This window comes from Panthera uncia, chromosome F2, assembly GCF_023721935.1.
Source record: "Panthera uncia isolate 11264 chromosome F2, Puncia_PCG_1.0, whole genome shotgun sequence".
NCBI lineage: Eukaryota > Metazoa > Chordata > Mammalia > Carnivora > Felidae > Panthera > Panthera uncia.
The window spans coordinates 40,287,341-40,302,047 of record NC_064812.1 but is presented as its reverse complement, the minus strand read 5'-3'; the positions used below and the strand labels follow the sequence as shown (position 1 = coordinate 40,302,047).

General features: G+C 44.0%; 1 long non-coding RNA gene across 3 annotated transcripts; it reads right to left on the bottom strand.

Moving 5' to 3' along the window:
- Positions 1 to 6,530: 6,530 nt before the first annotated feature.
- LOC125924523 (uncharacterized) lies at positions 6,531 to 14,283 on the bottom strand. 3 transcript variants are annotated; one of them, XR_007458452.1, is made up of 5 exons: positions 14,066 to 14,283; positions 13,432 to 13,516; positions 11,880 to 12,091; positions 10,395 to 11,019; positions 6,531 to 7,051 (listed from the first exon to the last, which is right to left on the bottom strand). It is a non-coding gene; the product is annotated as an uncharacterized LOC125924523 (long non-coding RNA). The 3 variants fall into 3 exon arrangements; XR_007458454.1 differs by lacking the exon at positions 13,432 to 13,516 and having other exon boundaries at positions 6,829 to 7,051; positions 14,066 to 14,281; XR_007458453.1 differs by lacking the exons at positions 11,880 to 12,091; positions 13,432 to 13,516 and having other exon boundaries at positions 6,851 to 7,051; positions 14,066 to 14,275.
- Between the last annotated feature and the right edge of the window lie 424 nt (positions 14,284 to 14,707).

Sequence of the window (14,707 nt, the reverse complement as noted above, 5' to 3'; positions counted from 1 at the left end):
AAACTCAAGAACCGTGAAATCATGACCTGAGCCAAATCAAGAGTCAAATGCTCAACTGATGTAGCCACTCAGGCTCCCCTCCTACTCATTTTTTATTCACACTCTCGGTAAACCCCTAAGACAAAGGTAGGCAAAGGGTGGTGATACTTGGTCAAAGTCTCATGACTGCTAAACAATGGAATCAAACTCAAAGTCCTTATTTTCTGACATCAGTGCTCATTCTACTACACTGTACTGCAAACTATCATATATTTTGAGTGCCAGAATCACATGCCAGCATCCACGTGAAATAGGTGTGTGTGTCTGTTTGTGTATGTATATCCCCATTTCATCATGTCAACAGCAAGCTATTATTGAGTGTTTTGTATTTAAGGCAGGTTTAGGACGTTAATAATAGTGTAAATTACCGTTTTAGAAGAATATTTTATGATATTGGAAAATATAGCTTTGTTAAATAAAAAATGACATATACAATAATTCTACCTTTGTAAGCAGCAAAATAGCGGCACATATGATTGCATGTGATACATGCATACTCCTAGAGGGATGAGGAGATCTACACCGGCATATGGGCAGTGACCATTTTCAAGTATGAGATTATTAGTTATTTTTTTGTATTTTTCTGTATTTTCCAAATTTTCTAAAATGAACATATTTTGCTTTTTTAATCAGAGAAAAATGATATATATTATTTATAAACCAGTGAAATCTCTTCTTCAAGTATAAAATAGTCATTTGATGCTGATCTAATGTTGAATTCTAACAATGAACTCTTATAGATGACTCATGAGAGTACACATTTCTTTTTTTTTATTTTTTTAAGTTTATTTATTTATTTTGAGAGAGAGAGAGAGAGAGCCCAAGCAGGGGAAGGGCAGAGAGAAGGAGAGACAGAATCCCAAGGAGGCTCCACACCATCAGTGCAGAACCCAATGTGGGGCTCAAACTCACCAACTGTGAGAACATGACCTGAGCTGAGATCGAGTCGGATGCTTAACCAACTGCACCACCCAGGCACCCTGAGAGTACACATTTCTACAAAACTTTCACAAAAGCAGTTTTGTGGGGCACCTGGGTGGCCCAGCGGGTTGGGCGTCTGACTTCAGCTCAGGTCACGATCTCACAGGTTGAGAGTTCAAGCCCCACATGGGGCTGGCTGCTGTCAGCGCAGAGCCCACTTCAGATGGTCTGTCCCCCTCTGTCTGCCCCTCCTTCTCTTGTGCTCTCTCAAAAATAAACCTTTAAACAAAAGCAGTTTGGCACTATGTATTTTGGGAATTAAAATTGTTCACACCTTTTGACCAATAACCCCACTTCTGGAATTTATTTTAAACCCCTCACCCTGGATGCTTGTGTCTAATGATATACACATGATTAATTAAAATTGCAAAAAATTGGAAATAACCAAAATGTTTAACAATAAGGAATTGGTTAAAAAATTATGACATCCACTGAGTAAAATATTAAGCCAGTATTAAAAATTATGTTCAGATAGAAATCTTGAAAATAATGGGGAAAAAATCGGGATATAAAATAAATCTATAGAATAGTTAAAAAGTACAGATTTTAGTCCACAAACCCAAGGGTGAACAAATACTTTTTATAACAATTTAATTTCCCCTCTAGTCTAGAGGACTAGAAACTGAACCTTGGAATCCATGTTTCTTCCTTTCTCCGAGCTGCTTTTCAGTATCAACAAAGCACTTGGGCATCTATGGAAAAGTCCATCCCCCAACCTGGCCATGGTCCTCATTTCCAACCAAAGTCAACTTCCAGTGGGGTCATCTTGCTGCTTCCAAACCACAGTGAGGTACAGGACATTCTGTGACACTGATTAGGCTTTGTTGTCTAGACTCACCCACAGCCACTTCTTTTCTTCTCTGCAATTTTACCACTTTCCCAGGTCCCACCTGGAAAATGGGAACAAGTTCCTCTGCTTTCAGATCTGACAATCTGTGCTGAGTTGTTGCCATTTTCCTGGAGGTAAACATGGAGAACAGGGCCTAGGACTCCAATGTTTTGTTCCTTCTCCCAGGGGAAGTGTGTGTGTGTGTGTGTGTGTGTGTGTGTGTGTGTGTGTGTGTGTATTGAGGATGTGGGGAGAAAGAGAACGTCCTATACTCCTCAAATCCTGGTCTATGGTCTATGGTCTCTATACACCTAAGCATGTTGGCTTTTCAAACCCTAAAGCCAGAGAGAGATTCTTATTTTCTCCACTCTCTACTCAGTCACACAGATTTCTCCAGAAGCAATGAACCCAGAATAGTCTGGCTGGTTGGGAAGTGTGAATAACCTAAAGTATTATGCTTATATAATCATTAATAAGGGGGAAGAAATCCACTGGAAGTAAACATGTTAAAATGTTAGTAGTGGCGATTGATTCTAGAAAATGATCATATGGGTGATTTGACTTATTTCTTTTCTTCCCTCTTCTAAGTTTTTCTGAAAATCTGTACCTATAAAGGATGAGATATGGGACTGCCATTAGGGAAAGAAGGAAACAATAAAAAGTACCTGTACTGTGGGGAAAAAATATGATTGAGATGTTATTGAAAGTATTTACAATGTCAATTTAAAAAATCTTTTTGAAGACAGATCAGGCAAGGTATAATATGCAGTGTGTTAAGAGTGCCATTGAAGTGATAATGTAGGAAAAACATTTTTTTAAGTTTGTTTATTTAGAGAGAACATGCACGCATGAGTAGGGAAGGGACAGGGAGAAAGAGGGAGAGAGAGAATCCCAAACAGGCTCCCCGCTGTCAGCGAGGAGCCCATTGCAGAGCTGAAGCCCACAAACAATGAGATCATGACCTGAGCCAAAATCAAAAATGGGACGCTTAGCTGACTGAGCCACCCAGGCACCCCAGGAAAAACTTTTAAAGCACAACCATGTTATACGTTGCACTGACTGTCCCAAAATACACAATTCACATCTCTTCAGACTTCATTTTACAGATAACATCTGGTTGCAAAACTCTGTTTATTCTACCTGGTGAACTTTGAGAAAATGTCTACAACACAGGTGTCCAAAACATTTCCAGGTATTCTGATGGGTCTAGTGATTTTTAAAAGTTTTGACAAAATGAGAAGTTTTTAATAGGGCAGAGTGACGAATGTCTCAGAGGAAGCAGATTGGAAAGTTAAATTTGTAACAGTGTTAGTGCTGCCATCTTATTAACTGTGCAACCCCCAAGAAGTCACCAGGATCCACCGTTAAGTGTTCTTCCCTTTAGCTTTGCTTATTGTATCGTCAGTTTTCTAGCGTCTGTATTGTACTGGTTACATGCTGGTCTAGATGAGCTTCAAAGAAAGAAATTTTCTTCTTTACTGAAGGGTTGGTCTGCACCCCCTTAAAATTAGGTGTTTTGTTTCTGACTCCTCAATAGGCAGGTTCCCATGAAAAGTACTTACTTTCAGCCTGTCATTGTCTAGCTTTGTGACTTGAGCATGTCACTTCTTCCTTCTGGGACTCCATTTCTCCTTACCTCCGACATGCCGATGTGCATGCTCCATTTTGGAGATTCTCTGCAGTTACTGTGGGCCCTGAACAGTAGCTTCTGTCTGTCCCTCTCAGTCCCCTGCTCTGGTTCCTCCTTTTCTCTAAACCTAAAAACATTAGGTCCTCCTTGGAGCATGTTAGAGCCTCCTCCCTTCTCTACCTACACTCTGGAGACCTCCTCCAGACCCATGGCTTTCAACCTACACCATTTACATACTGATGGCTTCCCGGTCGACTTCTCCAGCGGGAAGCTTCCCCCTGGACTCCAGACCCGTATGTCCACAGATGTCCTTGTTGAATGTGTGATCATCATCTCCGACTCAGCATGTCTAAATCAAACACCAGCTCTTCCTCCCCAAACCTGTTTCCCCTGCTGCTCTCCCCATTGCAGTTCACACTAATTCCATTCTTCCAGTTGCTCAGGACAAAAGTCTTGAGATCATCCTTGACTCATTTTTTTTTTTTTTCTTTCACAAACAATTCCAATTCAGCAAGAAACTCAGTGGACTTTAGAATCCAGCCACTTCTCAACGCTTCTCTGCTCCCGCCTGGGTCCAAGCCACCATAATTTATTCATTTGAGTTGGTGCAGTAGCTTCCACCTGGTCTCCAGACTTCCTTTGTGCCTTCCGCAGTCCTTTCTCACAGCAGATGGAGTGATCCCACTAAAACATCAGGCAGCTCCTTGCTCTTTTCTATTCAGTCCTCCAGTGACTTCACCCTTACTCAGGATAAAAGCCAGATCCTTACAATGGCTTCCAAGGCCCAGCACAATCTGCTGCCTCTCTCTCCCTTACTCACCTGGCTCAATCCTCGCTGGGCTCCTGTCCCTCAAACACGCCAACCTACCTAAAGCCTTGGTCCTAGCGGCACCCCCTGCCTAGATCCATATGGCTCACTCCCTCACCAATTACAAGCCTGTGCTCCGATGTCACTCTCTCAGGGAGGCTTACCTAAAAACTTCAGTGTTTAAGTTGCAACACCAACTTCATCCACTCCCTGTCACATTGCTTTATTTCCATGTCTCCATGACACTCACCTTATTTTTTTTTTAATTGTGGTAAAATACACATCACGAAGTTTATCATCTTAACCATTTTTTAGTGTACAGTGTAGTCATGTTAGGTACATTCACACTGCTGTGCAATCCATCTCCAGGACACGTGTCATCTGTCCCCATTAAACAACAACTCTCCATCCCCAACCCCCGATCCCACTGCCAGCAACCACCGTTCTAATTTCCGTCTCCATAAATTTGACTGCTTACTCCAGGTACCTCATGTAAGAGGAACCGTGCAGTATTTGTGGTTTTTTGTGGCTGCCTTATTTTGCTTAGCATACTGCCCTCAAGTTTCATCCATATTGTGGCATGTGTCAGAATTCCTTTCCTTTTTAAGGCTGAATAATATTTCGTGAATATACGCCACTTTGTTTATCCATCAATGGACACTTGGGTAGCTTCCACGTTTTGGCTGCTGTGCATAAGGCTTCTATGAACATGGGTGTATAAATATCTCTTTGGGACACTGCCTGCGATTCTTTGGGGCATATTATATACTCAGAAGTGGAATTGCTGAATGCTATGTTAATTTTATTTTTACATTTTTAAGGACCTGCCATACTGTTTTCCACAGCAGCTGCACCGTTTTACATTCCCACCACAGTGCACCAGGGGTTCCAACTGCTCTCCGTTTCTGGCCAATACTTGTTATTTTCTGTTTGTGTGTGTGTGTGTGTTTTGTAGTAGCCATCTTAATGGATACGAAGTGTCCTCTTGTTGCGGCTTTAATTTGCATTTCTCTAGTGTCTAGTGCTGTTGAGCATCTTTTCGTGTGCTTGTTGGACATTTGTATACCTTTGGAGAAACCTCTGTTCAAGTTCTTTGCCCATCTTTTAATCCGGCCACACAGTGTATGGCACACACTAGCTGCTTAATGAAGGTGTGTTGAATGAAAGCAAAAGCGTTAAGTCTGAGCGCCTTAGCTCAGTTTTTTTAGTTTTTGCAGTTGTTGAGTTATAAAAGTTCTTTATATATTCTAGATATTAACCTCTTATCAGATACATGATTTGCAAAAATTTGCTCCAATTCCACAGATTGCCTTTTCATTCTGTAGATTGTATCCTTTGATGCACAGAAGTCGCTTACTTATTTGTTGTATTTACTCTTTAATTGTCTCCCTCTAGAATGAGGGCATGGCCCCTAAGGGCAAGGTCATGTCTATTTTGCCCACACCTATATTCCCAATCCTTGGAATAGTGCTTGGCACTTAGTGGGATCTCAACAAATATTCACAGAATAAATGAATGAATGAATGAATAGACAGATCAGAGTTGGGGCCCAGGCCTTTTGCAGTTTCTAAAACCTACATGCATTGGGAAAAAATTAAATTAAGTAAAAAAAAAATCTGAAGCATAGCTAATACTTATTTAAAAAAAAATGCTCTAAGACAGTAATTTACAAATAGGTTACCTGAATTAAGCGGTTTTTTAAAAATTCTCCCATATGAAGCTGGTTTCCCAGGCTACCTGTAGAACATGTCTGCCTCCTTCTTTGGAATCCATTAAAGTGACAACTAGGCGTATGTATGAACACAAACATGCGCTTGAGCTCCATTTCCCCCACTTTGGATTATTGGCTGTCTTCGTTCCTTTCCCACCCACCCCTTAATGCCTGGCCTCTCTCCCACATCCTCTTCCCTTTTCTGCACCGCTCCCTGTGGCCCTCTCTCAGATTGCAGGGCCCTGGCTGTGCCCCCATATCTGCTTTATGTCCACGGTCCCAGCCTGCTCTGTCAGGGATTACTTTGCCTCCATTGTTCCATCGAGGACCACACACAGGGGCAGGGCTCAGGTACCCTTCACTCTAAGGAGGCCTGTGGGAATCTGGAGAAAGGAATGAAAAGGGACAATGATTGAACAGTACTTAGGAGAGGGTTGTTAAATGTCAACCCCGATTAATGATAATGGTAATTTAGAATCTGCTTATGGTTTCCATTGTTAGGCTTTGCCAAGAAGTTTCCAATGTGGTATTTCAAAGGGTTCCAAGTCTGGCTGAGGCTGCAGACCTAGTTTCTGATGCCGGGATGTCAGCCAGTCAGGATGAGTGTGGTTTAAGAGGAGTGGTGTGCTTGACACAGGGTGTCCTCTCATTCATGCGGGTCCTGTCTGGTCAGGTGCACCTCTTCTTTCACGTTCATCAGTACTCACCCACCCCAGTGCAGCCATTTAGAGACAGTAACCTCGATTATTTTCATTACAAAGACAAGTTGTTGAGATTGTCCCTTCTCCTCTATTCCCTCTTCTAGGTTTCCATAATCACCCAGCCACCAAACAAACAAACAAACAAAAAGAGTAACTACACTTCCCAACTGGGAACAATGGACTTTAGTTTGCCAGAGGGGCACAATGAAGTGGTCAGGTGCAGGTGTGCTGGACTCAGGCTGTGGTGGTTCAGATCCTGACCCCGCTGTTTTCCAGCCTTGATTTCAGCAAAAGTCTTAATCTCTCCAGGATTCACTCTTCTCATCCAGAAAAACGGTGATGATTGTAGAACCTACGTAGTGATCAGTTGTGAGAAATAAATGAGATGCCACATGTAAAACCCTAAGAACAATTTCTGACATGTGGCAAGTGTTTGGCAATGCTAGTTATCACATGCATTGTATAGTGAGGGGTCCAGGGTCTCCTCCTTTAGGACAGGGTTTCTCCGCCTCAGCACTAATGACAATGTGGACCTGAGGAATCTTGGTTGTCGGAGGCTGTCTGTACTGAGGCATATTTACCTATCCCTGACCTCTACCTACTGGATGCCAGGAACAACCATCCTTCCTTCCCCCAACTCTGCTTCCTCACCCCAATTGTGACAATCAAAAATGCCTCCAGACATTAATAAATGTCCCTGAAAAGGGGAAGGGGGAGGGTGGTCAAGCTTCCCCTGACTGAGAACCACTGTTTTAGAATAAACAATGAAAATTATATAAATGTGTATCTCAATGGCTACGTCCCACTGGGCAAAGGTGATTTCCCTTAAACTGAAAATTTCAATATTCCAGTGGGGCTTTGAAGAGTTACATATCACAGAAAATAATCCCAACACACTTCTCATCATTGCAGCCCTGGTCATCCACTTTTAACACCTCCATCCAGCTTTCATCCCTGCCTTCCAGAGAGTAGCCATTCCTCAGCTCTCTTCTGGCTCAGCTCCCACCAGAGGGGAAGCAAGACTTGCTGCTGCCACCACCACCACCCCCACCCCCCACCCCCGCCCCTGCCGGCCACACACACACACACACACAGTGTATGGCACACACTAGCTGCTTAATGAAGGTGTGTTGAATGAAAGCAAAAGCGTTAAGTCTGAGCGCCTTAGCTCAGTTTTTTTTTTTTCCATTTTCTAATTGGTTTTGGCTCAGAGAACATCACCTTTTCAAAAACACAACAGATTCCACGCAAAACAAAAACTAAATGGCAGACCAGGAAAACAGGAGAAGCAGCCCAGCAATGGAAGAAAAAGAGAAAATGACAAAGGACTGATGGTGGGGTACCCTCTGACCCCCCATCCTGGAGAAAATGTTACTCTCTTTTTAGCTGAAAATGCATTCCTTTTCCTATTTTATGGATGTAATGAGCAAGGAAAGAGGAGGAGGGGGATCCTCCCCAGGAGCCTAGATATCAAGGCAGTTTCCCCAACTTTCTGGCTGCCCCCAAGAAAGGAGGTAAAATAGGGTGACCAATTCAACAGAGTGGAACAGTCTCTTCCAGAGGAAAATGAGGGCTCAGAGCAGAACTCGGAGGAGAACTCAACAACAAGAATAACACCACCAACATCTAGCTCTGAAGCTGAGGTAGAAGAGAAAGGGAAGGGAAGGTAGGAAAGCCAAGGAAACACCTGGAGGTGGTACATGAGGGAGAAAGTCAGGATTGACCGTGTGGTTCCACTTGCTAAGAGTCAATAGTCTTAGTCTTCTTTTTCTCTTGGCCATAATCTGGGCTCGGATCAGGCCATCCAAACTATGGGCACTTAGTAGTAGACTCTGAGCCGGGGTGTGGTGGGGGAAGTCCTAGATGGAAATATTCCACTGGATTTAATGGGAGGGTAGGAAGAGATCCTCCTAATTCTGAAGGGGGTGGGGAATGGGGCCACAGTGAAATCTGGGTAAACTGAGAAGACTAAGGGGTTGGTGTCCTCCTTCAGGCCTCCTTCTTGGCTTCTTCCATGAAATCTCTCTCTTTCTTGTAGCATCCTGATACCACTGATTTCCTGAAACAAGGGTGTTCTTGTTCATCTCATCCTCCAGAAATTCTATTTCATCCACTCCTTTCCCTGTGCTCTAGCAGAGGAAGCTTTCTGACAGGACTTGGCACTGAACTGCTCATACAAGGAGATTCCCACGAAGAGTTCTTAGATAGCAGATTTTGCCAATGGCTACCTTGAGCCCATGAGGTAGAATGTTGTAGACATTGTCTTGATATTTCTGGGGATATATTATTTTTAGGAGCTGCTGCTCTCATTCTTCAGTTGAGGATCTGTTTATCTACTTTCTTCATAGATTTTGCCCTCAGAAAATGACGGAAATGGTGTTGCAGCATGACATGGGTCACATGCTGCCATTTTGCGTTGACATTCAGGTTTTGCTGGGTAAATTTTGGTTCAGTCGGAGCTCAGTACTACCAGTTGTCTAGGCTTGTAGGTGAGGTAAAACCCAGCATAGAAATGTGAGGTAATAAATAGGGACCAGGCAGACCACCAGCTTATAGAAGTTAGTGTTGAATTGCCCAGGGAAATGAAGACAGGCAGACCAAGATGAGGTGGCTCAGATGTCTTAGTCAGTTTGAGCTGGTCTAATGAAAATACTATAGACTAGGTGGCTTAGGCAATTAATATTTATTTCTAACAGTCTGGAGGCTGAAAAGTCCAAGGTCAAAGTGCTGGCCAACTCAATTCCTGCTAAGAGCCCACTTCCTGGTTTGTGGATGGATGCCTTCTTGCTGTATCCTCACATGGCAGAGAAGGATTGTGGGTCATGGTGAAGAAAGCAAGCTCTCTCTTGCCTCTTCTTATAAGGGCACTAATCCCATCATGAGGACTCCACCTTCATAGCCAAATTACTTCCTAAAGGCCTTATCTCCAAATACCATCCCTTTGGAGACTAGGACTTCAGCGTAGCATATAGATTTAGGGGGTACACAAACGTGCATTCCCTAACACTTGGGCCACTGTCTATTAGAGTGGTTAGCTTGAAGTTTCAGGAGCAAATTATAGAGTACTCCATTATTAATGGTCTCCACCAACCAGTAGACAAAGAAGATGATACTTGGCCAAGGTGTCTGAAACTCAAGCTAAAGCTTACCAAGAGGTGCTCAGGGGCCTGGTCGTAGACCTTGAAAATGAGAACCGTGGCCATGCCAGAGCTCATGTCCCCCACACAGAGTCAGCAGGAAATCCTGAAGCCTGTAACACCTTTATGTGCCCTGGGTATCTTACCATGAGGGAGTCTGAGTGGTTATTCAGATAATCTTAGCTGTCTTATCATGAAGGAGACTGTCATCTCTGCTTCCTCCTTTCTGTGGCCCTTGTCTGCTCCAAACTGACTAAAGACAAAGTTGTCTGACCTGAAGATCTAGCCAAAAGGACTTGAGCAAACATATTTCACAGTCCTTGATTTATAATCATCCTAGATGACATGAGGAGCAAATAGACTACCTGAAGCTCCATTGCAACATCTGGAGATCTGCTCTCACTAGATTGCTGCTCCCTTGCGAGTAGTGGTGGGTGCAGTGCTGTGCTCATCACTGAACACCAGCCAGAGCTCAGCACCCACGTGATCGCCATACTGCACAGTTTGGGTAGGCAAGGGTCCCGTCAGGGGTAGAATTTATTTTTATTTTTTACTCACCTCAAAGTAGGTGGAGAACCTCAGACTCAGAATCATACCTTTTTTTCTGTTTATCACACACTTTAAGAATGGGACCTGGCCTGGGAAGCTGCAGCCACTGAATGTGAGTCCAGAGATCCCCAGACTCTGTAGCTCTTGTACTTCATTTATTTTTCTAATTGTTTTTGCCCTTTTCCAGTTAGAAGCTTCTGAAGGGCAAAAGAGAGCGTCTTCCCCTTCCAATAACTGTCACTTTACCCAGAAAATTGTTCGAGACTGGCCAATGACTTGGCAATCACTGGCTATTGAAAAGAAAAGAAAAATATTTTGCAGACTGTCAGCTTCACAGATATCTCTTCCGGGCTTCATTTCTCAAACATGACCCTTGGGTGGATTTGGCTTGAAAGGAGAAATTTCAGTGGTATGAGGACAGCAATTTTTCAGGGCTCCATTATGTTCCCTGGCTCACTTTTCTTGTTGTCAGAACTGAAGAGGCACCAGCTACACATACATCAAGATAAGAGCTGTGTTTCCATTCATGAAACGGGAGGGTTCACGGGGAACCAAGGAGTGTTTTACATTGCAAATGGTAAAAGGGAATTTGCTTGAAGGTCTTGTCTGGCTTTTGATCATCCGGACAGGCTTACTGAAAGAGAAAATTTGTTTATTTTAAGGACAAAAATTGCTTTTTTCATTGCATCAAATATGTGTTGCAGCTGCTTAGACGCACTGTTCTGAGAGGCACATAGGGTGAGCCTGTTCAACCTAGGTGGACAAAATAGTCGATATACTGATTTTAAAAAATAACAGCAACTATACTTACTGCAACCAGTTTGTGAAAGTCAAGAGGACTTTCAAAATCCACATCTGACTGCCTAAATGAACAGCATCCTACAATAACCAGAGGTCAATAACCAGAGTTAATAAGCAAGTGTCCATTTGCATTAAGAGAAATAGAACAGGAAAACAGAGAGCACCATGTTTATCTGGTTCCTCTTTTCCCACCATGGGACCAAGACTCCAAGAGAGAACAAAGCTCACCTAGACTGCCCATGCCAAAACTAGCAGCTTTCGGAGGCATCTGTTAGCTGCACAACTTTTATGAACTTATTATGGCCATGTAGATACCTCTCTCTGGCCCCCTCCAAGCTCAGACTCCTGGATTTATCCCCAGTCTGCAGAGTGCCCAGCACTAGGATGGCATCTGTCTGCTGCCCTGTCTCATTAAAGCACTTCTAGGGAAGAGATCATGTCTTTTCCACCTTCTAATTCTTACAATATAGTGTTTTGCAGATGCTGATAAACTTTTACTGGGAGAATGAATGAATGAGCTTCTATCAGTATTCCACAGTGTGATTAACATTACCACAAGCTGTTGTCTAAGTGTACATGAGAGGAAAAATTTGAATCCCAAGGGCAGCTTCAAATCCTAGGTCGATGTGTATATCCTTTATCAGTTGTAGCTCTTTCTATGGCAAATAAGAAAGCCCGATCCAAATGGCTTACCTGAAAAAGAATCTGTCTATTGCTCATAAAGCTGAAAATCTAGTGATGAGGCTAGCTTCAGACATAGGACTCAGAGGATATCATGAAGACCCAGTTTCTCACTCTATTACTTGTGCACTCCACCATGTTGTCCATATTCTGTGATAGGCTCTCCCCTCAAGGCTGTAGAGTTGTCTCTTGCCACTCCAGCTTGTATCCTTCTAGGTTCAAGTCTAGCATTAAAAACAGGGCCCTGTCCCTCAACAGCTCAGTAATGAATCCCAGAGTTGAGCTTCCCTAGGTCTGACTGGAGCTAAGTGTATATGCCTGTACCAGCCACAATGCACAGGGGGTGAAATACAACGTTAGGACTGGACCTAGTCTCACATTCCAGTGCTGGGTTCAGTGAAGTCAGCTAAATGCTAAGCACTTGATCTGAACATTGAATAAGGGTGGTTTCCCCGAAAGACACTCAGGGCATTCTTGCTTCAAGAAGTAGGTATGGGGGCGCCTGGGTGGCTCAGTTGGTTGAGCGTCCAACTTCAGCTCAGGTCATGATCTTGTGGTTCATGAGTTCAGGCCCCACATCAAGCTCACTGCTGTCAGTGTGGAGCCTGCTTTGGATCTTGTGCCCCTTTCCCTGCCCCTCCCCTGCTTGTGCTCTCTCTCTCTCTCTCTCAAAAATAAATAAAAATATTTTTAAAAAATTTTTAAAAAGTAGGTATGAATGTCAGGTGGTAAAGACAACAAACACTCACAACCACCTTAAACTTGCTTTCTGGTTTTCTTATCTTTTCTTGTGTCTCTGCACCCACATGGCTGCATATTACGTTCCCTTTCTTTCTCTTTCCTTCTCTACTGGTATCTCTATTGATATCTCGGTCCCTTTGTCAAACACATATTAGTGCCATTTCACCCCTGGCTGCTCTCTGCCTCTTCAGCCATCTTTCTTCTCCTGCCTCCCCACCAATTTCCATCTAGATTTGAACTCACAACCATCATCTACAAGAATTAGAGTACCTGCTGGGGGTAAGCCTAGTACTAAAACTGTAACATCAGCTGGAACTATTTGCTTTCTCTAGTGACCACAGACTCTCCCTCATTTTTCATCAGCTTTTACCTCCTGTTTCTATAACCCCATCAAAACCAAATATACCCAGGCTTCCCCTATCCATCTCAGGAAACAAGATTAACCACTTTCCTTCAGCCTTGGCAGTGTGCCCACCCCCAGCACCCCTCCTCCCTGTTTCCCCATCACACTGTCACCCCATCTCAGCCCCTCCAGCCTTCCACTCTCTCCCCACCCATCTCTGCTTTCTTTCACCAAACTCGCTTCTCACATCCCTGAAGCCCTGTTTCTGGAGCTGCTTCCTTTCACCACCCTCTCAGAGATTTCCTCATAGTCAAAATATTTGCGTCTCCTCTCTCCCTCACCTTCCACATCCAAATTGCCCTGCAGACCTTGCAAACGGACCCTACAGGTGTCCCCTAGTTCCCTCCCTCCCCTCCTCTCTGTTCCTTTCACCCTGCAAGAGTGCTCTCCCCCTCCCCCTCTCCCTTGTTCCAGTCTCACCTTCCTTCAATCTGCCCTTCCATCGTCCACTGCTCAAAGTTCACTTGTGGAACACTCCCCCTCTTTAACAATTTTGCATGGTGAGCTGCGGAACCAAAGTTATATGCTCTAGCTTTGAACTCCCAGTGCTCTTCCTGTGCCCTCCTCTGTGGTCTTAATCCCACAGATACCCTGTGTGCCAGGTGCACTGCCCTGCACGTGCTCACCCCATGGATCCACCTGGAATAATGTTCTCATCTTCCCTCCTGCCACTCCCACAACTGGAAAATTCCTCTTCTTTCCTCGAGGCCCCCATCAGCCATCTCCAACAATCTGATACTCATATTGGCCCCTCACCCACAGGACCTTCATCCCATCTTAAAACAAGACGAAGCCCTTCCTACTGTACTCCTCTAACACTATCACTTTGATTTGTAACTGCTTATTTGTGATGGTCTTAGATTCCAGACCATGAACACTGTGAGGGCTGCCTCCACACATCACTCGACTCTGTCCCTGATGCCTCATGTGGCATCTGAACTGTGCCTCTGTTCTTGAAGCTTCATCTTCTGTGCATCTATTTTATTCCCCAGACCATCGCCTCTCTATTTTCTCTTCTGCCCCCATTTCTGATCCACCAGGATCGAGAACCCACCATGCCCTCCACACTTCTTCCTAGATATCTTTTCTCTCGAAAATCACTTTTGCTTCCAAAAGCTCCCGCTGGGGCTCTGATCTTGCCTTCTTCACATCAGGCTCTGCTTCCTCCACCTGTGCATGACTTCATCTACCTCACAAGTATGTATTGTTTGCTCAACACTTTCATGTAATAAATATCAGTTGTCCCTGGGGATCCTGCCACCACATGGAGCAATGCATTGCTCCCTCATGGTCCCCTTCATATCCCCTTGTGTCAGGAGATCACCATTTAGGTCCCTTTTTACTGTTCCCATCATCCTGCTTTGTCTGTTTGTTTGTTTTACAGCAACCTCTCCAAAAGCTATCCTTCCCCCTCCATATATGATCTATCCCTTGACCATGAATCATGTGTAAACTAAGGTTAAGGGGACTATATAATTTACCATCTAAGCCAAGATGCTTGGGCAATGAACAAGGGAGCCATGAAAAGTTTCAGCAGGTATAAACTGGGACCCTCCCTGGCCAATCAGTACATGTGGCCTCCTTTCTTATTTGACCCACCCAGCAGGATCCACTGCTTTAAATGCTTCCACTGGGGTCTAAGCATGCCCAGCATCATCTCCCTTCTCTTTATTCCAGCCTCAAGACTTCCAGCACT